We start from the raw sequence: 23,060 nt of genomic DNA, 5'->3' as shown, positions 1-23,060 counted from the left end.
ACTGATCTTCTGTCTCCATAGTTTGATGCTCCTTACTAGCATTTGATGTCGTCACTGCTTTGGATTTGGGCCATTCTAATAGGTATGTGGTGGTATCTCGTTGTTTCAATTTGCAGTAGCCAATAACATATGATGTTGAGCATCTTTTCATATACTGTTTGCCATCTGTATATATCTTTGTGGTGAGGTATTTGTTCATATCTTTTGTCCATTTTTAAATTGGGATGTTTGTTTTCTTATTGTTGAGTTTTAAGAGTTCTTTGTATATTTTGGATACCAGAGCTTCGCCAGATAAGTATTTTGCAAAGATTTTCTTCCAGTCCGTGACTTGTTTATGCCTTTAGTTTTTACCATTGAATATATTGCTTGCTCTCCAGTTGTGACAAATAATCATCAAGTTTTCCTTCTGTCTCTAAGAACTTTTGTCAGGAATGGCTATTCAAGGGAAGTCCTTGACAATTATTTGGTTAAACAAATAGAGTATGCTTTGTTTTTAGCAAGGCATCCTGTTTTATTCCAGATAATTAAAAACACATTCTTGATGGTGTTATATTTAAGACTGTAACTGAAATTTTAATTCCTATTCCTTCTAAGTAGTTTTCTTTTACTTCATGATTTCGTGTGCTTTTAATGTCGATGTTGATTACTTGCATAGTGTATTAATCTCATCTAACTTAGTCTTTCTTGTCTCAGCTATCTGTTCTTCCACTTCTCTGTAGCAATTTATTTCTGTGGTCAAATGTCCACCTCTGGTATTACAAATGTGCAAATTTTACTCTTTGAAACACCGTTTCCTGTCTTTTCAGTTCTTCCATTTGCTGAATTTATTTTCTCATTTCACGGAGGCTGCCAGCCCCTTAAGTCTTCATTGTCTCCCAATTTGTGACATTCTTCCTGGCATCACTTTATCCCATATGGATGCCATAATTGGTCACTTTCAATGAGTCATCAGTATCTGTGGGTCTCCTGAATCTTTGTTCTTCTTTCCCACATGCCATGCCGATCTCCAGCTGTGGATTAACAATACTGCCCTTTTTCTCTGTTCCCACTCTAGGGCCTGAAGAAATGATTTCATCATATTAATTTGTTCTTTTACTAATCCATGAGTTTTAGCCTCATCTGTGCTTGTTATTCTCTTTTGTAGTTTTCTGACTTGTTTGTGGAATTGATTTCATTTTTCCTTCACCAGAATGACAGTTCTTTCTAAATCTTTCCCCATTTTCCTTTGGTTCATGTCACCTTCCTCTATTGCAACTGATTCTTTACTTCAGCAGAGTGACCTTTAAAAAAAGAATAAACAACAAATCTATTACATCATTTCCTATACAATACTGTTCATTATAAAGATGGAGGTAAATTTTTTTATTTTTTATTTTTTTGAGTCTCACTCTGTCACCCAGGCTGGAGTGCAGTGGCGTGATCTTGGCTCACTGCAACCTCTGCCTTCCAGGTTCAAGCAATTCTCCTGTCTCAGCCTCCTGAGTAGCTGGGATTATGGGTGTGTGCCACCATGCCTGGCTAATTTTTGTATTTTTAGTAGAGATGGGGTTTTACCATGTTAGGCTGGTCTGGAACTCTTGACCTTGTGACCTGCCTGCCTAGACCTTCCAACATGTTGGGATTACAGGTGTGAGCCACCGTGCCCCAGCCAGAGGTAAAATTCTTAAGTTTAATATATTCTTTCTGGTGTTGCAGCCTCATCTCTCTCTTCTCCCTGCCTTAGCCTCACTGGCCCTTTTTCAGATCCTTCACATGCCAAGCTCATTCTTAGCACAGGGCTTTGTATATGCTCTTCTCTCTGCTAGACACCTTTTTTCTTGGTATGTTTAATTAGTATTCATCGTAAGGACTTAGCTTATATGTTCCTCTCTCGAGAAAGTTTTTCCTGACCTTCCATTTGCCTAAAGGTAGATTAGATTCCCTCTGAAATAATTAATAGTAATGTAAGTAACAACAGCAATAACAGCAACCTTCGAGTGTTCTGAGTGGCAGAGACTGCTCTTAGCACATATGAACTGTTTTGGTTTTCAGAGCAACCCTATGAGTTCAATAGGTGGGCAAATAAGTAGGACCTAGAATTATCTCCATTTTATAGAGGAGGAAACTGAAGTGAGGAATGTTAAGTCACTTCTCCTAAGTCACAAAGCCATTTGGTAGCAGAGTTGGAATTTGAACCCAGGCAGACCCCAGTGCCCATGTTCTAAACTGCTATGCTGCACTGTACTGGTGAGTGTAACTGTGTCATGTTTTTTGTTAATGCCCACTTTTGTTGGTAGGCTCTAAGCTCCTCGAGGTCAGAGATCACACCTGTCTGGTTAATTTTTGATTCTTCATGGCCTAGTCCAAAGCCTGGCATGGAGTAGGCTGTGACAGAATGCTTGTTCCTATTGAATGAATCATAGCTTGCCCATCTACTAAATTGAGGAAATAGAGGCTTTCAGTGTAATCTTTTTCACCTTTCCTCCCCACTGCTTCCAAATATTAAACTCCCTTGATCAGAAGAATAGGTGCCTATATTTATTTCAAAATCCAACCCCTCTACCTGTTTACCTTTTATATTCTAGGATTAATCTATGTACTTTGTAAGTAAGAAGAATTAGTGCAGATGTACATAAAGATATATGTCCTCTGTTTTTTTCTCCTTTAATATTTTACACTTCCAAGAGGTGTCAACTACCAGCAGTTAAATGTATATCTTCTTCTATACATGTACGCATTGTATGGACGCTTAAAATGCACAAGGGTAGTAATGTATGTAGTATTATCTAAGTTTTTAAAAATTCAGTCGTAATATTGAATGATAGTTTCGCAAGGTGTCACCATTGAGGGAAATAAGGTAAAGGGTACAGGAGATTTCTGTATTGTTTCTTAAAACCGAATGTGACTCTACAGTTATCTCTAAATAAATGTTTAATTAGAAATAAACTATAGTAATCTTTTCATGTCAGCATATTTACCTCTTATAAATGGCTATGTAAAGTGTTATTGTATAGATGTGTATTACTTTATTTCACCTTTCCCCTAGTGACGAACTTTTAAGTTATTTCCATTTTTTCATTTTCACCAATATTGCTGAAGGGGGACCATCCTTGCATTTGTAGATATGTCCTTGGTTGGTATATATGCACAGCCCAGTTTTTGAAGAGAGAAAAGATCAAAAGATGGGCATATTTGAAATGTGGATAAGAGTTGGCCAGACTGTCCTCCAGACAAGTTTATACTTTCTCTAGCAGGTGGGATAGGAGCTCTGTGTGTTCACCTGCACTGTCCTGATCCCGTTCTGCCACTTCTTCTTGGGGACTTTGTTTTATTAATTAATCCTTTTCCATTTAATAGATCTGCTTCCATGTTGATTCTCTTCTGTCTCCTCATCCTCTAGCACATCCTCCAAACTGATAGAGCTTTTCTTTGGTTGCTGTCTTAGTTCTTTTGTGCTGCTGTGAGAGAATCCCTGACACTGGTGATTTATAAATAACAGAATTTTATTTTCTCACAGTTCTGGAGGCTGGGAAGGCACTGGCAGGTTCGTTGATGGGGATTTGGTCTCTGATTCTTAGACGATACCTTGAATGCTGTGTCCTCACATGGTAGAAGGCAGAAGGGCAAAAAAGGAGTAACTCCCTCCATCAAGCCCATTTGTAAGGGTACCTAATCGCATTCATGAAGGGAGGAGCCCTTATGACCTAATGATGTCTTAAAGGCCTGACTTCTTATTACCATCACATTAGCAACCTCTGACTTTGAGAGGGGAAGACATTCAAACTGTAGCCTTAGCTAAGTCCTTTGTGTGCTTTTCCTTATCTTTACCACCGTCTTGTGAGGTAGTGCCTGTTTCTCTGCCTGCTTGTTAAGCGGTTATATTCTTCTGGATTCTGTCTGTGGCTCCTGTTCCCAACCCACCCATAGCCCCGCTTTCTCTTCTCTCACCTCGTCCAAACTAGAGAGACCAGCATTTGAATCTGGCTCTGTTATTTTCTCCCTAAGAGACATGGAATGATTTACTTTGCCTCTCTCTGTTTCTGTTTCTTTCTCTATAAGAGTTGGGAGAATAGAGGTAACCACCTCAGGATTGTGTGGATTAAATGAATAATGTGTGTAAAACATTTAACATGCTGTCTCATGTACACTAAGTGCTTAATAAATGCTAAATAGTAGGAGTAGTAACAATAGTATAGTTACATTGTTATTATAAATCTGTGGTACTCTTAGCTTTCCTGAAGTTCATACAAAAATACTGAGCTGCCTGTTAGAAATCTACATTTGGGTGCCTCCCCAGATATCTTAAACTCAGTTTATGTAAAGTCAAAGTCTTTCTCTGGCTTCAGTGCTTTGTGACTGTGTTGCTGAATAAACTATTTATTTTCTTTAAGCCCCCCATTTCTCCATTTATGAAAGGGTGATAATGAACTTATTTTATCAGTATTAAATAATTCTTGTAGAAGTGTTTAGCATAGTGCTAGTATATACTCATATCTTAGTAAAAATTAGTTGCTGTAATTATTATTCTTTTTAAACATTGATCCTCCTTTTGTCCTGTTCTGCCCAGAACAAGAGCCTCAGAATAGCTTTGCCTGCCTGCCTGTTTTCCTTGTCCTTCTCCTGCAACTAGTCAGCAAGTATTGGTATTTTTTATTTTTATTTTATGCATTTTAATTTTCATTTATTTTAGTAATTATTTATAGAGATGGGGTCTCACTATATTGCCTAGGCTGGTCTTGAATTCCTGGGCTCAAGTGATCCTCCCACCTCCGCCAGAGTGCTGGGATTACAGGTGTGAGCCACCGCGCCTGGCCTATCAAGTACTGTTGATTGTGCTTCAGAAACGTGCTTGCATCCATCCAGTCCTTATCATTTCTTGACAGAATTATTGTGGTAATCTCCTAATTGCTCTCCTGGCCTCTTGGCCATCTTTTACCTTTCATCCTGAGTTATCTTTGTAGTAGGTAGAACTGCTCCTAACACTCAGCAATAAGGCCTGGGATGGGTCTCTCTTACCTGAAATATAAAGCCTCCAAGGCCTACTACATCTTTATAGCCTCCGCTCTTGTTCCGGGACCCATGTGTCCTGCGGTATATGCAGACTGCTGACCGTTCTGTCACTGTGCTCTGTACTCTAAGTCTCACACCTCTGTCCCTGACCTGCTTGCTGTTGCTGCACCTGCGTTCTTTTTGCTAGAGTGTTGTCCCCTTGAGCGCTCCCTGTTAATAAGCACTCAACCTTCCACCCCAAGCATCTAGTCTGTCTGGTGAATTCCTGGTGATTCTTCAGTAGTCTTTCTCAAATATGTCATCTACTCTCCTCTCTCTTTAGTCTTAACTGCTGGCCAAGGCAACATTAATTAGTCCTTCATTATAAGAGGCAACATAAGCCCGTGTGGGGTATACACCTACAGTCCTAGCTACTTGGGAGTCTGAAGCAGAAGGATTGCTTGAGCCCAGCCTGAACAACATAGCAAGACCTTGTCAGAGAGAGAGAGAGAGAGAGAGAGAGAGAGAGAGAACGAGAGAGAGAGAGAGAACGAGAACGATGCATGCTGAGTGTGGCGGCTCACATCTGTAAACCCAGCACTTCGGAAGGCCAAGTCAGGAGGATTGCTTGAGTTCAGAAGTTCAAGACCAGCCTGGGCAATATAGCGAGACCCCATCTCTACAGAAACTAAAAAATTAGCTGGGCATGGTGGTACATGCCTGTGGTTTCAGCTACTCTGGGTGCTGAAGGAGGAGGATCACTTAGCCTAGGAGTTCAAGGCTGCAGTGAGCCATAACTGTGCTGCTGCATTCCAGCCTGGGTAACAGAGCAAGACCCTGTTTTGGAGGAAAAAAAAAGCCCTGAGTTTGGAGCAAGACTGCTTTCGTTATTAGAGTAGTTGTATATAACTGGATGAAACTGTTTAATTTCTTTGTGCCTCAGTTTTCTCATTTATAACAAATGAGTAGTAGCAGTTTTGCTGTGAGGGTAAGTGAATTAATGTAGGGAAAATGCATTGAAAGGGCCTGCACATACTAACTACTTCATGAATATAGCTATTATTATTCTCAAGGCATTTCTTACATACTTATCTATAATAGCATTTGCCACTTTATTTATTTATTTATTTTTCCGAGATGGTGTCTTGCTCTTGTTGCCCAGGTTGGACTGCAGTGCCATGATCTAGGCTCACTGCGACCTCCGCCTCCTGGGTTTAAGCAGTTCTCTTGCTTCAGCTTGCCGAGTAGCTGAGATTACAGGTGTGCGCCACTGCACCCGGCTAATTTTTGTTTTTTGAGTAGAGACAGGGTTTTACCATGTTGGCCAGGCTGGTCTCAAACTCGTAACTTTGTGATCCGCCCACCTTGGCCTCCCAAAGTGCTGGGATTATGGGCATCAGCCACCAACCATGCCCAGCCTACAGTTACTTTTTTGTATATACTTCCCAAAAGACTGGCTTCTTTGAAGGCGGGACTATTTTAATCATCCTTGTGTCATCAGTATCTAGTACACAGTGGAACCCATTAAGCGTTCAATCAGTTGTGTGGCCCAGAATAAAGCGCCAGACCCTCCTGCATTGCAACAGTCAGCAGCATACATCTGGAATTATTGCTTTCTGAAACTATGGCATTAGAGCCACTAAGCTGTTTGGGGTTGGACCTTAGCAAGCTCTTCAACCAGAAATTTGGTATTACAGTGAAGCTTCCTGTCTACCAGAGGTAGATTGTAGCTGGTAGCATGTAGTCATTGGAAGGAGGTTACTCCCAGAGCATAAGAGAACTTCTGATTTATTTATTTTATTTGTTTATTTATTTTTTTGCTTAAAGGGATACAATCCAAGGCCAGAAAGGCTACTATAAAACTTTTGTTTTGTTGGGATAATATACAGAGCTGTTTCTGCCTTTTCTACTTTCTTCTTATAAACCTGCTGAGGATTAAAATGTTAAAATGTGATTCAGAAGAGAGATTCCTTTATTGTAAACCCGATACAAAGCTCAGAATGAATGCCAGAGGTAGACTCTTTATAGAGGATTTCAGAGTATTAAGCCCTTAAGCGCCTTATGGTCGGGTTTTACTGCCAACCCTTCACACCCCACCAGGCCTGGGCTACTGCTGTAGTAACTGGTCTTTCTACCTTTAGGTTTCCTGCAGTGTCTCCTGCCTACTGCTGTGATACTAATATTTCCAAAGCCCTGTTTTGATTTTTCTCATGCATTCTAAAAATCCTCACAAAATACCCCATTATATACAAGGAAAACTCCAAGTTTTAGCATGTCATTCTGGACTTGTATTAGTCAGGGTTCTCCGGAGGTAGACAGATATTTTTTTTGAGGTGGAGTTTTGCTCTTGTTGCCCAGGATAGGGTGCAGTGGCGCCATCTGGGCTCACTGCAACCTCCGCCTTTCGGGTTCAAGTGATTGTCTGCCTTAGCCTCCCGAATAGCTGGGATTTACAAGCACACACCACCATGCCTGGCTAATTTTTGTATTTTTAGTAGAGATGGGGTTTAGATATAGGCTGGGTGTGGTGGCTCATGCCTGTAATACTAGCACTTTGGGAGGCTGAGGTGGGTGGATTACTTGAGGTCAGGAATTCAAGACCTGCCTGACCAACATGGGGAAACCCTGTCTCTACTAAAAACTACAAAAGTTAGCTGGGTGCAGTGGCACATGTCTGTAAGCTTGAACCCAGGAGGCAGAGGTTGTAGTGAGTTGAGCTCGAGACCCCTGAGCTCAAGCAGTCCTCTCACCTCAGCCTCCCAAGTGCTAAAGTGAACGAAGCCCAGTGCTTTAGAGCCATGATCTCCAACTGGAGGACATATCTAAGTATATCTAGGCTTGGATTGTTTTAAGAGAATAAATTTCCAGGTTCTCAACATTTTATTTATACTCTTTCCTGAAATTGATTTGTCCGAAGGCAACACTGGTATAATGCTAGTTCACCTTTCCTACCTTCCCTTTATCCCTGTGCCTTCTTGTGATTAACAGAAGACAGCCATACCTTTTACCCATCCTGAATCTCACCATTGTACATTTCTATGAGGTATAAAATCTCCAGGAGTCTAACAAAGGCATAGTCAACACACTGGTGTCACATGTGAAACTTCCTTTTATGAAGGTATCTATCTTCTTCCATACGTCTTATTAAGAGATGCATCTCCAAAAAAGGAAATTACTTTTTACATTTAGTTCTAGAAATGTGTAACATTTGCATTGTCTTCATTGATTGTGTTTTACTATAAAAGTAACCATACCACAAGCCAACATAAAGAAAGAATAGTATACATGTTTCTATTAAGGAAAGTATGATAAAAATTATATTAAATACTATGGAAGAAGCAGAATAGAAATACAATTTCAGGGAGACAAATAAATGGCATAGCATTTTATATAGGAAGTAAAGCTTCTATTACAGTTTTAAAATGTAGGATGAGGGATATCAAATTGCCCAGGTGTTTAGATTTCATTGATATTAGTGATACAGTAGGCTTATTTGTTTTTTAGACAGGGTCTTGCTCTGTTGCCCAGGCTGGAGTGCAGTTGTGTGATTTTGGCTCACTCCTCTGCCTCCCAGGCTGAAGTGATCCTCCCACTTCAGCCTCCTGAGTAGCTGGAACTACAGGCGAGTGCCACCACGTGTGGCTAATTTTTGTATTTTTTTTTTCTGTAGAGACAGGTTTTTGCCATATGACTCAGGCTGGTCTTGAACTCCTGAGCTAAAGTGATCCACCTACCTCTCTTCCTCTCAAAGTGCTGGGATTACAGGCGTAAGACACTTTGACCGATATAACAGGTTTAATAGCTTTAATATTAGCAATATAATTGTGTTTTTAGATGTCAGTTTTAAATAGGCATAGATTGATGTATAAATGAAAGTATAGCCTTTGCAATGATTAAACCTTTTAATGAAAATTTTAGATGTCAACTTAAGAATATTCAAGGAAACACCTTTTTTTCCCCCATTAAATTTGTTTTAGTGGGTATGTGAGCAAAAGTATTGAATAGTGCTGTAAAGGATATAGAGATCAAGAGGTAATACTTTTTGCCTTCGAGATACTTCTTAGTTAAATGGTGAAGCAGGGACATAGTTACATGGTTTGTCTTAAATAAAGCCTTAATTGTGTCATGGTGTTTTGCTGTTTGCTTAACATGGGCATTGTGCCTCAGCGTTGTGTCATGCTTGTTAAAATGACCCTTGAATAGTAATTTAGCTCATACATGCTCTGTTACCATAGGCCATTGTGCAGAACAGTGAGGAATTGTATATTTTAAAAGACAGATGGATAGGAACAGTGCCCACTACACTTAGCACCAATGAATGGTAGGGCTTTCTCTCATTGTCTAGTTCATGTGGTCATAAAAAACATTAGACTGAAGTCAGGACTCCCTAATTCTCATCCTGAGTCTACCACTGAACATGTAACCTTGGCTAAATCACTGAACACGTTTGAACTCTAGTTTCCTCAGATAAAAGTTGTTTAAACTGGATGATTTTCTACCTGTGAAGTTTAGCGTTCATACATTTTTACACAGTCTATTTGTTTTAGAAGGGATAGGTGCAGCAGATTTTAAGAAACAAATGCCAAAATAATGGAGTAGATTCCTTACTGAAATGTGCAGAGAAGAATAGCTTGCTACTTATTACTTATCTAAGTGTGATTAAGACAGTCTGTTATATGGCCTGTCATAAGTGTTTTGGGTTTCACCACTGCCCTTTTCACTTACAAAGAGAGAGAATTTCCTCTTACTTTTTAGCATTAGAACAAATTCTACACAGGATTAGTAACTGAGAATACCAATTTCAGCTTCATGCCAGTGCCTCTAGTGAAAACCACATTTTTGCAATGTTCTAGCAGAATATTAAAATGGCTTATGGATTACAGACAACTCGGGCTTTGGTCTTTATAGGTCAGAGGTGGAAACCAATGGAGCTGTTCACTCTCGTGGGCGGGGCTTCTTAGGTTCCTTATGGAGCTAAAGTGAAACTCTCTGGAACAGTTCCACTAGAATGGCTTTCCTGGGAGCTTATGAGGCTTACGTTCTGAAACGGATACTCTTGTAGTACAAGAATAACTACAAACTGATGTGGAATTAGGAGGCCAAAGAGGGGAGACGCCACATGTAGCTCTCATTCTTGCAAGTCCCTTGGCTGGCGAACAGAGGTTTTTCCCGTCACTAAGCAGATGTTTGGTTATAGATTGACAGATCCTCCCTAAATAATTGCTAGAATAGAAGACTCTGATTCTGTTTTGTGCCTTTGGAGGTGAAGGGGAAGAGTAATATTGAAATTGCAAAATTAGCTTCTGGTGGTTTAACATGTACAAATATTATCTATCTAACCAGTCTTCATATCCTAGGTTCTTAAATATGGTTCCCATTGTTTGAAGCCAAGAAAGATAACTGAGGAAATTCTATAGCTGATTTGCAGATGTTATTACCAATTATCTATTTGCTAGCCTCAATATTGGATAGTTTGGCTGATTTGCCATGTTGTTTTTTAGAGATGGGTCTCTTGCTCTGTCACCCAGGCTGGAGTGCAGTGATGCAGTCCTAGCTCACTGCAGCCTCAAACTCCTGCACTCAAGTGATCCTCCTGCCTCACCTATTATAGCTGGGACAACAAACATGTACCACTACTCCTGGCTAATTTTTTTTTACTTTTTATAGAGATGACGTCTCCCTATGTGGCCCAGGCTGGTGATTTGTCTTTTTAAAGGTAGAAACCTGGACTGGGCCCTCAAGTTTTTAACTTTCTTTTTTGTCTTGGTGATAGAAAATATGGGGTGAAGAGGTCTGTCAAGGTGGCCAGGCTTGGTGCTGTTTGAAGCCGAAGAGGGAAATACTATTTCCTGGCAGGCTTGATTGTATTTTTCTATCATTAAATCTCTAAGTCAGCAGTTTACCTTTTGTCTAGTGGTATGTCTTGGCTTGTCTAAATGAATCATAATTAAATTTAGTCCCCAAGACTCAATCTTGTCTAAGCAGGAATTACAGTTTAGAGATACTATAACTTGCTGTGTATAGAATTAGAATAGTATAGGTTTGCTGTGATCACTGAGATGGGTTTTTATAAACTTTCTTAGAAGCATAGTTTTTTTAATGTCACCTACCTCCCAAAAAGTTGAGAAAGTAAGAATAAAAGAAGTAAGTAAAAATAATGGTATTAGAGTTATAATTTGGAAATTTGTTTCATTTACTTGCATTTTAATATTATGTAACATGAAATGATAAATTTGTTTCCTTTGAAAAGATTCAAGAAGTAGAATAGTGTTAAAAGTAGTCTTTGATGTTCCTTTGCTCATTGACAAAATCATCACTGGGAACATTGATTCAGGGAATATGGCTTCTGATTCATCTCAAAACTAACATTACTAATATTTGCTGTGGTCATTTGACATAAGTTTTTATTGAGCCGGAACTATACTGGGGCAGTAGCCTTCAAGTCATTTAAACATGAATTAAGAACTTGTGTACCAGGTTCTGCACTAAATGCTAAGGGCATAAAGGTGAATAAAACTTCATTTATTCTGTGTTTTGTTTCACACAGAATTTGAGATGTCTGTCTGACAGAAAGTAACTAAAGTGAGATTGTAAAATATAACTACCGTTCAGAACCAGGGAAAAGATCAATTAGATTTGGAGGCCAAGATATGGTTGAGTAATTAAATAGACATGAAACCCTATGGCCGAATAGTTCAGTTGAATGTTCATTTTAGTAGTGATATGATAGAGAAGCGAAGCTTTGTTATATTCACACAATATTGAGGCATGGTTAATATATTCAGCAGGATTATGAAGAGTTCAGGCATTTTTTGGAAACTCATCTATGAGTATGTCATCTAGAATTGGTTTTGTAAATGGTAGTGCTTTTGCTGTTTAGTTACATGAGTTGAATATGAAATGGATTTCACTATTTTTTAAAATTTTACTTGCGCTTCATTGGGTATGGAGACTACAGTATCATTAATTGCCCAGGCTTAGGACAGAACTTCCACCTTATTTTTATATGGTAACGGGTTTTTGTTTACATGATACATGTTTTAACGTTGAGATGGAAAAAGCAGAAGTGAATTGCAATGTTGTTTAAGCTTTCCCTGCTTTAGTCTGTTGAGCTGTTTCATGGCACCTTTGGAGGGATAGTGGGGATGCCCTTTGCTGAATCAGAAACTACTGTGTTTTTCCAACTTCACAGGTTAGAGAAGCTGATCATGGCAATAATTTATAATTTTAGTATGGAAGCTGTTTTGGGAACTCTTGTGAGCATATCTTGGTTTTAAAAGAAGAAAAAAGATTTACTGATTTAAGGGATATATAAACACAGCTTTCTGACAGTAGCTTTTGATTTTATTGGTTCAACAAATATCATTGTTGCACAATACATAATCTTCCACTGTGGCAGCTGAGATACGAAACTGCGTAATTGCACCAACAGTTATTTTCCTTATAGAATTTGGCGGCTACTAAGTAAACAACTTTTAAAATTTATCTTAATTGGCTCAGTTATGTGCCATCATTGAATGAGTCTTATATTTGCCTTTACACTGTTGCACTCCACATTCTGAGTTGAACAGAGAAAGATATTATTTTAAGGGAGGGCTTGATCTTTTAGCATTTTAGCCAGTTGGCTTTTCTTAATTAGGATGATTACTCATATTTAGATGAAATCTAACTCAGAAATTACTGCAAGATGCTTACAGAAAACATTCAGGTAGTCAGTGGGGAGGAAAGACTCCTGGAAAATGAAATGTCTCAAGGTTGTTTTGAAGTTTATCCTCATCGTTTTTATTTATCCTTATATGTGTTAATTATATGAAGATTCCTGGTTGTGGACCGGTATTTAGGTAAAGGCTTGTACTGTGTCTCAAACGCTTCTAATGCAGATACCGACTTTCAAGAACCTGACACATGTAGAGGTGCAGCCAGACACCACTCTGGCCTTTAACCATTGTGCCTCCTTTCTTACCTGTGAATTGTGTAAGAAATTTTGTACTTACTAGTGTAGTTTACATTTCAGCCAATAGAATCTAAAGAATGCAAATGAGAACTTATAGGACCTGTCTGCAAATAGGTTTTAGCTTTGGTAGATTGGAAGTAGCTGTTGAGAGCACTGTGGGTTTCGTGAGAAAGAGTGCTTTGGCGGAGTGGGCAGTGTCTACTGTAGGCTAAAAATGGGGAGCTGTAGCATGTTGTGCTCCTTTTATAATCCTTGAACATGCTCTCTGGTCATAATGGCAGTCCCCAGGCTCCAGATAATAATTGAGCACGGAGCTGGGAGAAATAAGGACATGAATACATAGGACAAAAGTGGGCCAGTAAAGGGAAAATTACATACAAATGGAAGAATGAAGAATGGAAAATGGTAGACTGGAGATAAAAAGATGAAAAAGGCGTGGAAAAAAAGAGTAAAGATAAATGGGCTCTACCTGTTTCCTTTTCTGGTCAGTAAAGGAAAATATTTTGTGAAATCCTTAGGATATCTTTAGTCAAGGAAATCAGAAGTTAATTCAAATTGTATTGTTGTCAGAGTTTAGTCTTAAAACTTATGTTGCCAGGTAGAAAACAAAGCATGATAATCATGTATAGAACTCCTTTAGTTCGTTTATTTTCCTCTTAGGGTAAAAACAAAATTAGAATTCCAGAGTAGTCTGTGATCTTGGAAAAGTCTTTCTGAAAAATGATTATAGAACTGTTAGGACACATCTCCTGTCTCATCTCATATGGCATCATACTTCTCCCAATTGTTTTCAGATATTTTAGCATCCAAGTTTTCTAGAATGAGTTTTGTAGAACACTAGCATCCTTCATTGTTTAAATATACTAGGAGGAAAGGATTTTTTTTTTAATTAAATAAGTTTGGGAATATATAGAGTGAGCAAAATTAGTCAGTTTTTAAAATTATAGGACATTTGAGAGGTCTTGAAGTACCAGTGTCTTGTGGATCCCTGAAGAGCCAGATGGGGGTGGGGCCTGTAGCCTTTGTCAAATTTATGTGATTACCATACAGTTTGAGGAAAGCTGGTATGTCTAACTGCGTTACCTGTGAAACCTGGCTGCTTCTACATCTCTTCTGACTTGCTTTGCTATTTTTCCCCCTTCTCTTACGTTACTTCCTGCTATCCCCCAAATTGGGGGAATTTGTTCTTTTTGCATTTTTATATGTATATTCCACTCTGAGGAATATTAATAGTAGCTTGCATTTTAAAATATGATACTCTGGAGAGCCAGTGTACAACATGAGGGCTGTAGCTAATAATGTTGTGTTGTACTGGTATTTTTGCTGATTTTAGTTGCTCTTGCTAAAAAAGGAGGCAGATAATTATGTGAGATGATGGATAAGTTAATTTGCTTGACTATAGAAACTGCTTAACTATGTGTAAGTATATCAAAGCATTGTATTATGCACCTTAAATATATACAGTGAAAAAGAAAAGAAAATATGATGATGGTATTTATATTTAAACTCTTTATTTGGATCTTTTTTTTTTTTTTTTTTTAACAGAAAGGTGATTTTATTTAGGTAGAGAAAAGAGAAAAGGAGAAGAAGAGAAAGATTTCCACGAAGAGTGTGGAAGGGGATTCCAAAGGGGAAACCCCTATTTGGATCTTTAAGTTTCTGGATATCTGGTCCCTCAACTTACCTACATTTCCAGGTTTGTTCATCACCAGTCTTCCATGATAAGTCTTCACTTGAGCTCAACTTCTTTACTGTTCCATATTGACACATTCTGTATGTGGAATGTTCTCCTCTACTTTCGTGTTATGGTCTAGCTCAAGTGCACCTTTTCCATGAGACCTTCCCTGATCTCTTTAGCTAGAAGTAATCTCTTCCTTGGCACATCTGTAGCATTTATGTACTAATACCTATAGTGTTATTTACAGACTGATTTGTGGTTATTTATGCACATGTCTTAGATTTCGAGCTTCAAAAGAGAGAGAACAGCATGCCATATCACCCAGAAGCTTGTGGCTAAACTATTGCTTAGTAACATAATTAACACAGTGATAATACCAGCTAGCATTTATTGTTTACTGTTATAAATTGTGAGCACAGTTCTAAGTGTTTTAGATAATTAACATAGTGAGAAGTAGAATAACTTAGTCACATACTCACTTAGTGCTGGAGCCATTGAGCCTGAGCAATCTTCTGCTCTTTACACAGTACCACTTCTTATAGTAGGTGCTTAGTGAGATTTGAATGAATCAATGAACAGACAAGGCTTTGAAAAAGAGGCTCATCCTCTGTGGCTCAAGCTTGTAAGGCACTTCCCCCGACTTTTCAAAGCTGACATTTATTTAGCCATGTAATGTTTTCAGTGACTGAGAACAATTAGCAGGAGTTGAGGTGGGTTGTGGGTGTGGTAGAGATGACTGTGTGGGGAAATGTGTTTAGTCACTGTGTTTAGTTTATTTCTACACTAGAACCTGCTGCTATCCTTGTTGAAGAAATAGTGGTGAGTCCAGGCTTTGGAAAGACTTCTCATCAGGAAAACCTGGATGGGAGTTTCAGCTGCTTCATTTATTAGCAGTGTGGGCAGTTTCTTAACAGTTCTAAACCTTAGTTTCTTCTTTGTAAAATAATAGTAACTACTTTAGTGTCTGTGTGAGGATTAAATCAGATAATCATTTAAAGCGTTTAGCTCTAGGACCTACTACATATGAAGTGCCCAGCAGATGTTACTTATAATACAGTAGGTTTTATTTAATATAAAATTAGCTCGTTATCTCTTTAAAAAAATATGTCCTTTGAACGTGGACTTTTAGATTTTAGTCAGCTAAAGCATTAAATCTTTTTTCTTCCCCTCCCTCAACTTCATAGTAACATGTCTGTTTATGATACGCAGTAGAAACTGTAGTGAACATGCACCATTTATACACCGCAAACATCATACATTAGTACAAGCCTGTAATGAACTGAGTTAGTTGTAGGGCTTGTTCTGAATATTTTCTTTCTTTCTTTCTTTCTTTTTTTTTTTTGTTTTTTGAGATGGAGTCTCGCACTGTTGCCCATGCTGGATAGAGTGCAGTGGCGCGATCTTGGCTCACTGTAACCTCTGCCTCCCAGGTTCATGTGATTCTCCTGCCTCAGCCTCCCAAGTAGTGCACACCACCACATCCGGCTAATTTTTTGTATTTTTAGTTGAGACGGGGTTTCATTATGTTGGCCAGACTGGTCTTGAACCCCTGACCTCGTGATCTGCCTGCCACTCAGCCTCCCAAAGTGCTGGGATTACAGGCATGAGCCACCGCGCTTGGCCTGTTGTGGATATTTTCTTGCCAGGCATATAGTGGCTCATGCCTATAATTTCAGCACTTTGGGAGGCTGAAGCAAGAGGATCACTTAAGTGAGTTCAAATCCAGGGCAACATAGCGAGACCTCACCTCTACAAACAAAATTAAAAAAAAATTTTTTTATTGTTAAACTTTATTTTTGATGTTTGTAATATGAAGACGATAGATATATTTTTTTTAATCAAATAAGGTTTATTTTATTAATTATACTTTTTCTTTTAAATGACAGCCTTGATTCAGATTTTTCTGTCCTTGTGCTAAGAATTGCAGTAGTCTTAATGTAGAGCCAAGGTGATTCTGATCTAGAGATGCTCCATGAATGTGGGATATTTTGAAGAATCTAAGCTTTGATACATCTGTAGGGAAGAAATGTGTGATTATTAACAAAGGTAAGAGGAGAGGAAAGTCATTGCAAATAAAGAATCTTCTGGTGGCCTGGTGCAGTGGCTCATGCCTGTAATCCCAGCACTTTGGGAGGCCCAGGTGCGTGGATCACCTGAGGTCAGGAGTTTGAGAACAGCCTGACTAACGTGGTGAAACCTCACCTCTACTAAAAATACAAATTATCCGGGTGTGGTAGCAGGCATCTGTGATCCCAGCGACTCAGGAGGCTGAGGCAGGAGAATCGCTTGAACCTGGGAGGCGGAGGCTGTGGTGAGCTGAGATCATGCCATTACAATCCAGCCTGGGCAACAAGAATGAAAGTCTCAAAAAAACAAAAAAAAAACCCCAAAAAAACAGAATCTTGTAGCAGTTTATTCTAGGCTAGAGCCACAGTTTGTGTTGATTTGGCTAGAAATTATTAAAGTTAGTATTCTGTGAAATTTTCTTTGAGTGGTTCTTTGTTTGGCTGAGTGAGTTCAAGATGGGGCTGAGAAAACAGGAAGATTGTGCTTGGAAGTGGGGGAGAAAGCTGTCTTTAGGCCAAGGCAGGTCAGTCATTCTCTAAGGAGAGTCTCTAGACAGGATGTTTCTGCTTTTACAAATGTGATCTGATAATGCAGATTCACGTATCTGGTGTAAATGATTCTGGCAAAGGTTTCTACTTTCTTGATTCAGGAATAAGACAAAAGAGTTTTCCACCCCAGAATATACAACAAAAAAGAGACATTATAAAACTTGTCAGAGATACTAAAGTTTTTGATTTATGATTTCTTGATTTTTATAAGTGGTATGATTTTATGATTTCTTGATGAATTCAGCATTTGAAAACAGAAGAAATGTGAAAACAGAGGAAAGGTGCTTAGCATAGGAATTAACTTGTTTCTTGGCAAGGAAACCAGTGTCGGGTGTTTGAATCACTTTGCTTTGTGGTGGTTCTGTTGCTTTTTGTGTGTGTGTTTTTCTTCTGCTTGATTGTCATCTCTTTTTTTCTGCCTTGGAAACTGTTTCTTTATCTAGGACAGTCACCACTCTTACACAGGTGGCCAATTTAAAGCTAGTTGTGTTATGCTGATAAAAGCTGTCGGATTTACATCCTTCGCCATATCCTTCTTCGATTCAGGATAACCAAGACAGGAGTCTAAACATGGGGCCAGAGTGATCTGCCCCATCCTCAGTACCAACACCTACTCCTGACAGCTTAAGTTGCTTCTCAGCCTTAGTGAAGCTTTCTCAGCTATTCTGGCTCATGATGATCATTCCCTGCTTTGAACTGAAATAGCCTAATTGTCTCTGAGTCATGTGGCAATTAATCTTGTTTTGCTTTCTGATATCTCTTGTAGTTGACTTTTATTGTTAATGTATTCTGCTTGAAGGCAAGGGCTGGTGTGAATTTATTATATTTCTATGTATTTTACAGAGACTCTTGATTTTTCCCTGGATTTACCTTGGGAAGTTTTCCTGACTCTTAAATGGTGAGAGATCGTTTAGAAGATTTCCTAACTCAGAATCTTTTAGATTTTTCATGTCATGCTGTGCTTGCCTCTGGCCTTGATAAAGACAGTTTTTCTCTCCTTTGCAGCAGACACAACCAAGATTCTGGATAAAGACCAGGCACCACAATCTTCCTAGGGTAACACTTACCTTGGGTAGGTTTTTTGGGGTAAAAAACCCCCAGTATTCTTAGGCTTAATTTCCATGACCAAATATTTTAAAGATGGAAACAAATGATGTATAGTAGTTAGCTATGGGGGCAGGCAAACAAGTAAAATGTTAAGATCTTGCATGACTAATATTGATAAAATACATTTAAATTTTGTTGTACCCACTCTTACATTAGAAATGAATTGATCGAGGTGGGTGGATCACGAGGTCAAGACATCGAGACCATCCTGGTCAACAAGGTGAAACCCCGTCTCTACTAAAAATACAAAAAATTAGCTGGGCATGGTGGCGCGTGCCTGTAATCCCAGCTACTCGGGAGGCTGAGGCAGGAGAATTGCCTGAACCCAGGAGGCGGAGGTTGCAGTGAGCCGAGATTGTGCCATTGCACTCCAGCCTGGGTAACAAGAGCGAAACTCCGTCTCAAAAAAAAAAAAAAAAAAAAAAAGAAATGAATTGATTGATTGATTGATTGTTAAGGACTTGGTTTTTCTTTAAAGGATTTATTTCTTTCTTAATGTATTACGGGTTTCACATTGAAAAATAATCTGCATATTTTTATATACTATCCCAACTTTCATCTGAGTTATTTCATGTTTTTCATTGCCCCGTTGGAAACCCTATTTTGCCAGAGTCATTTAATATATTTTTCATACTGGCTTTGGCTTGGTGACATGTAACAGTTCTGGAAGAATTAACGGTATGTTAACACAAGTTGATTACAGTAAATATGCCTATTTTCCTTTGGGGAGAAAAGTCTAAAATTCTACTTTATAGAAGCTATTCTCAGCTCTTAAAGAGCATATAAGTAGATCTTCATTTCTTTTCTTCTAACAATTTTAGGAGAAAATACAAACCTTAAGTTATTTCCTAAAATATTTCCTACTACCTTAGATTTTAAGGCTTCTTTCTTCAAGAGTTCTGACTCTTCTATAAGCACAGTTAGAATGCTGACTTTCCTTTAGGTAGTCAGAATGGGTCTTCCAAAGCTTTTTTCCTCAACTTTCCGGAAGACACAGTTACATATTCTTTACGTTATTATGAGAAACTACCTATGTCATTATTATTTAAAATTTTATTTTTGTCTGGGCAGGTTGGTTCACACCTAGAAACCCAGCATTTTGGGAGGCCGAGATGAAAGGATTGCTTGAAGCCAGGAATTCAAGGCAAGCCTGGGTGACAAAGTGAGACCTCAACTATAAAAAAAAAAAATTAAAACAATTAGGCATAGTGGCATGTACCTGTACTCCCAGCTACTCTGGAGGCTAAGGTGGGAGGATTGCTTGGGCTTAGGAGCTCAAGGTTACAGCGAGCTATGATCATGTCATTGCATTCCAGCCTGGGTGACAATAACCCTATGATGTAGGTAGTTACTTTTATCTCTGTTTTACAAATGAAAAGAACTGAGAGACATTGAGTTAAAATAACAGATGGAGAATAGCGGAAAGCTTTAAAATGGAATAGTAGGAAATTTTAATTTGCAAATAGATTTAATAGAATTAATGAATTGATAGAACCATTAATTCATACTTAGTTTGGAGTGATTGTTGAATGCTTTTTAGCTAATTTAGGTCTTCATTATATATTAGAATGTATTATCTGCATCATTAAAAATTTCTCATTTCCTCATTGCCTATCCCTGCCTTTTTATTCACTCAAAGTTTTAGAATAAACAGATTTTGGTTAAATTTTATCATTGACATTATTTGCAGTTGTAAACCATGGTAACTGCAAGCCAGAAGTTCAAGACAAGCCAGGGTGACATAACTTAATGTTGCAAAGTTATTAAAAATATTAGCAAGGTACACTTTAGTGTAGCCATGTTATAATTAAGCTAAAATAGTTTCTTGTTAACCAAAAGCAAAAAATAAGTTTGTTTTTTTGGGTCTTAGTTGACTATTTATAATAGAACTTGCCTTTGGATAGCTAACAGATTTCACAAATGAAAGAGGAGATTCTGGAACATTACAGATAACTCTGTAAAGTTTGAAATGTAAAGACCATGCCTTAATACAATTGATAACTAGAATCATGCTGGCATCTTCTTAACATTCTTGCTTGTCTGTGGAGAGTGCTGTGATTACTTTACATTACTACACTTAGGTAACAGCCTTTATAAGACCCACTTTTTCTGAAGTTTTCTATTACTCTTTTCTTACCACCGGTACTGATCTCATTATGTTTTGACCAACTTACTTGAGGGCATGCTAAAATGTGATCTAAATAGTTTCTCCCTTTCAGTTGTGCATCGTGTTGTGCAAATAAACCTTATCTTGACTTTCATTTACTTGCATGTCACTGAGAAAATGTGAGATCTTTAGCATTCACAGCCTTGCCTGAAGTAAAAGGATTTCACATAATTTCAGCTTTTAATTATTCAAGTCTTATAGATGCTTTCTCTGGTCTCTGTTTTCAAATAATGGTGCTAATTATATTTAAGTGGCAGTGAGTTTATTCAATGTAGTTGTTATAGTATTAGTAGTATAGGATTTAACAAACTTTTCCTCCAGAATGTACGCTAGTTCTTCATGTTCTATGTAATAACTTACTCAGTGCTATGGGGTTTTTGCTGTTAGATTTAAATTTTCTTTGAGTTTTTTTCTGTCCATAATCTTAGACTTTCTTTTTATGCTTCCTGTTTTTTTAAATTGTTATTATTTATTAATTTATTTTTGTCTCTCCACCCTCCTCCATGTGCTTACTGTTTTTTTTTCCTCTCCCCAAATTATATGTGGCAAGGATTGTACATCTATTTTATAAAACTTAACTTCATTAAACATATGAAGAACTTGGGATATTTTTTTCTTGTCATAAAGGTGACCTCGAGTGACAAATGCTATTGCATGATTTATTTATGTGAGATCCTTTCATTTCATATACTGTTATCAATGTGTTTGATAATGGTTGAAGAACCAGTTGGTGTTGGTTTCTAATACTAATTAATAATTTGCCTTGAGCCTGATCCATCTTTTTATATCCATTATCAGATTTTTTTCCTTAAATCTGAAAATTTTTTTCTATATTTTTATATAGTTCTATGAGGGTAGTAATTTTACCCTACCACAACATGCAAGTTATTGAAGAATATTGGAATTTTATGATAATACTATCATATATATAAAAGGCAGGGCAAGAGGGATCTAAACAGAGCTCACTTTGTCACTGACAGTCATACTGTGCTGATAGAATGTGGCCTGACACTTGATGGAGTGCAACATAGGTATACCTGTGTAATTTGAGCAGATATAAACAATAGAGAACAAACACCAGTGCACAGCTGTAGTAGTTCTAATATAGGATGCATTTGAAAGAATTTCACGTTCTACAAATGGAGAGAGATGGCAGGAGAAGCCTTATTTTGAGTCCTGCATTAAGGCAAGTTAACCTCACAGGTGAAATTACCTGGAGCTTTTTGTAAGGATGAAATATTTAATCATTAAAAGACCCTCTGTAGACCTCGAAATATCTATAAATTTTTTTTTTTTAATTTTCATTGTTTTATTTTTATTTACAGTGTAAATTTAACCCAGTTTCGTGGCAAGCTCTTTAGCTTTTGCCTTCTCTAGCTTTGCAATGCGAGCCACAGACTTGGGACCCAGGACATTGCCTCCCCAGTGACGGCGGATCTCATCGTATCTGTCATTGTAATTGGTGCGGATGGCTTCCAGCAGCTTAGCCAAGGCACCTTTGTCTTCCGCGTTAACCTGTGTGAAGGCGACAGTAGTGCAGGTCTTCCTGTGGACTAGACGTCCCAGTCTTGCCTTCCCCTTGATAATGCAGTAAGGGACTCCCATTTTTCAACACGGCAGGCAAGAAGACGACCAGCTCAATGGGATCCACGTCGTGTGCAATCACCACCAGCTGAGCTTTCTTGTTCTCCACCAAGGTGGTGATTGTGTTGACTCCTGCTCGAAGGACAGGTGGTCTCTTAGTGGGGACGTCCCCTTTGCCAGCCGCTTTCTTCTCGGCCCGGGCCAACAGCCTCTGCTTCTTCTCTTGCTTTGTCTCTGGTCTATACTTGTGGGCCAGCTTAAGCAGTTGAGTAGCTGTTTGGCGGTCCAGGGCCTGGGTGAACTGGTTAATTGCAGGAGGCACTTTCAGCCGCTTGTAGAGGATGGCTCTCTGCCGCTGCAACCTGATATAGCGGGGCCATTTGACAAAGCGGGTGAGGTCTCTTTTGGGCTGGATGTCCTGTCCAATACCAAAATTTTTAGGCCGTTTTTCAAACAGGGGATTTACCACTTTCTTAGCCTCCTGCTTCTTCACGACAGCAGGGGCCGGAGCCACCTTCTTCCCCTTGGCCTTCTTTCCTTTCGGCATCTTGAGCAGCAGAAAGAAAGAGACGAAATATCTATATTTTATATATTAATGCTTCTTTAATATTTATGGTAAGATACTTTATACTGCTGATAAATGAACATTAATGATATATATCCTATTGTTTGAAAAAAGCATTTTGGATTATAGCCCAAAACTGGAAATAACCAAGAGATAAATAAATGGTGGTATAATCATACAATAAAATGCTACTCAGATAAAAGAAAAGATGAACTTAATCTTATAAACATGGGCAATATAGTAAGACCCCATCTCTTAAAAAAAAAAAAAAGGCCCGGAATGGTGTTGCATGCCTGTAGTCCCAGCTACTCGGAGGCTGAGGTCGGAGGATTGCTTGAGCCCAAGGGTTTGAGGTTGCAGTGAGCTATGATCATGCCACTGCACTCTAGCCAGGAGCCTGGGCAACAGAACAAGACCTTGTC

At 38.5% G+C, this 23,060-nt stretch overlaps 1 protein-coding gene and 1 pseudogene across 15 annotated transcripts in view; one reads left to right on the top strand and one right to left on the bottom strand.

Moving 5' to 3' along the window:
- SIK3 (SIK family kinase 3) overlaps positions 1-23,060 on the top strand; it is a 262,659-nt gene that overhangs the window by 38,835 nt on the left and 200,764 nt on the right. The gene's annotated exons all lie outside the window — the stretch shown is intronic.
- On the bottom strand, positions 21,774-22,644 carry LOC100414678 (large ribosomal subunit protein eL8 pseudogene; annotated as a pseudogene).

Source organism: Callithrix jacchus, chromosome 10 (assembly GCF_049354715.1).
Source record: "Callithrix jacchus isolate 240 chromosome 10, calJac240_pri, whole genome shotgun sequence".
Lineage (NCBI taxonomy): Eukaryota > Metazoa > Chordata > Mammalia > Primates > Cebidae > Callithrix > Callithrix jacchus.
The sequence above is the reverse complement of the archived record's forward strand: the minus strand, read 5'-3'. Positions and strand labels throughout refer to the sequence as shown.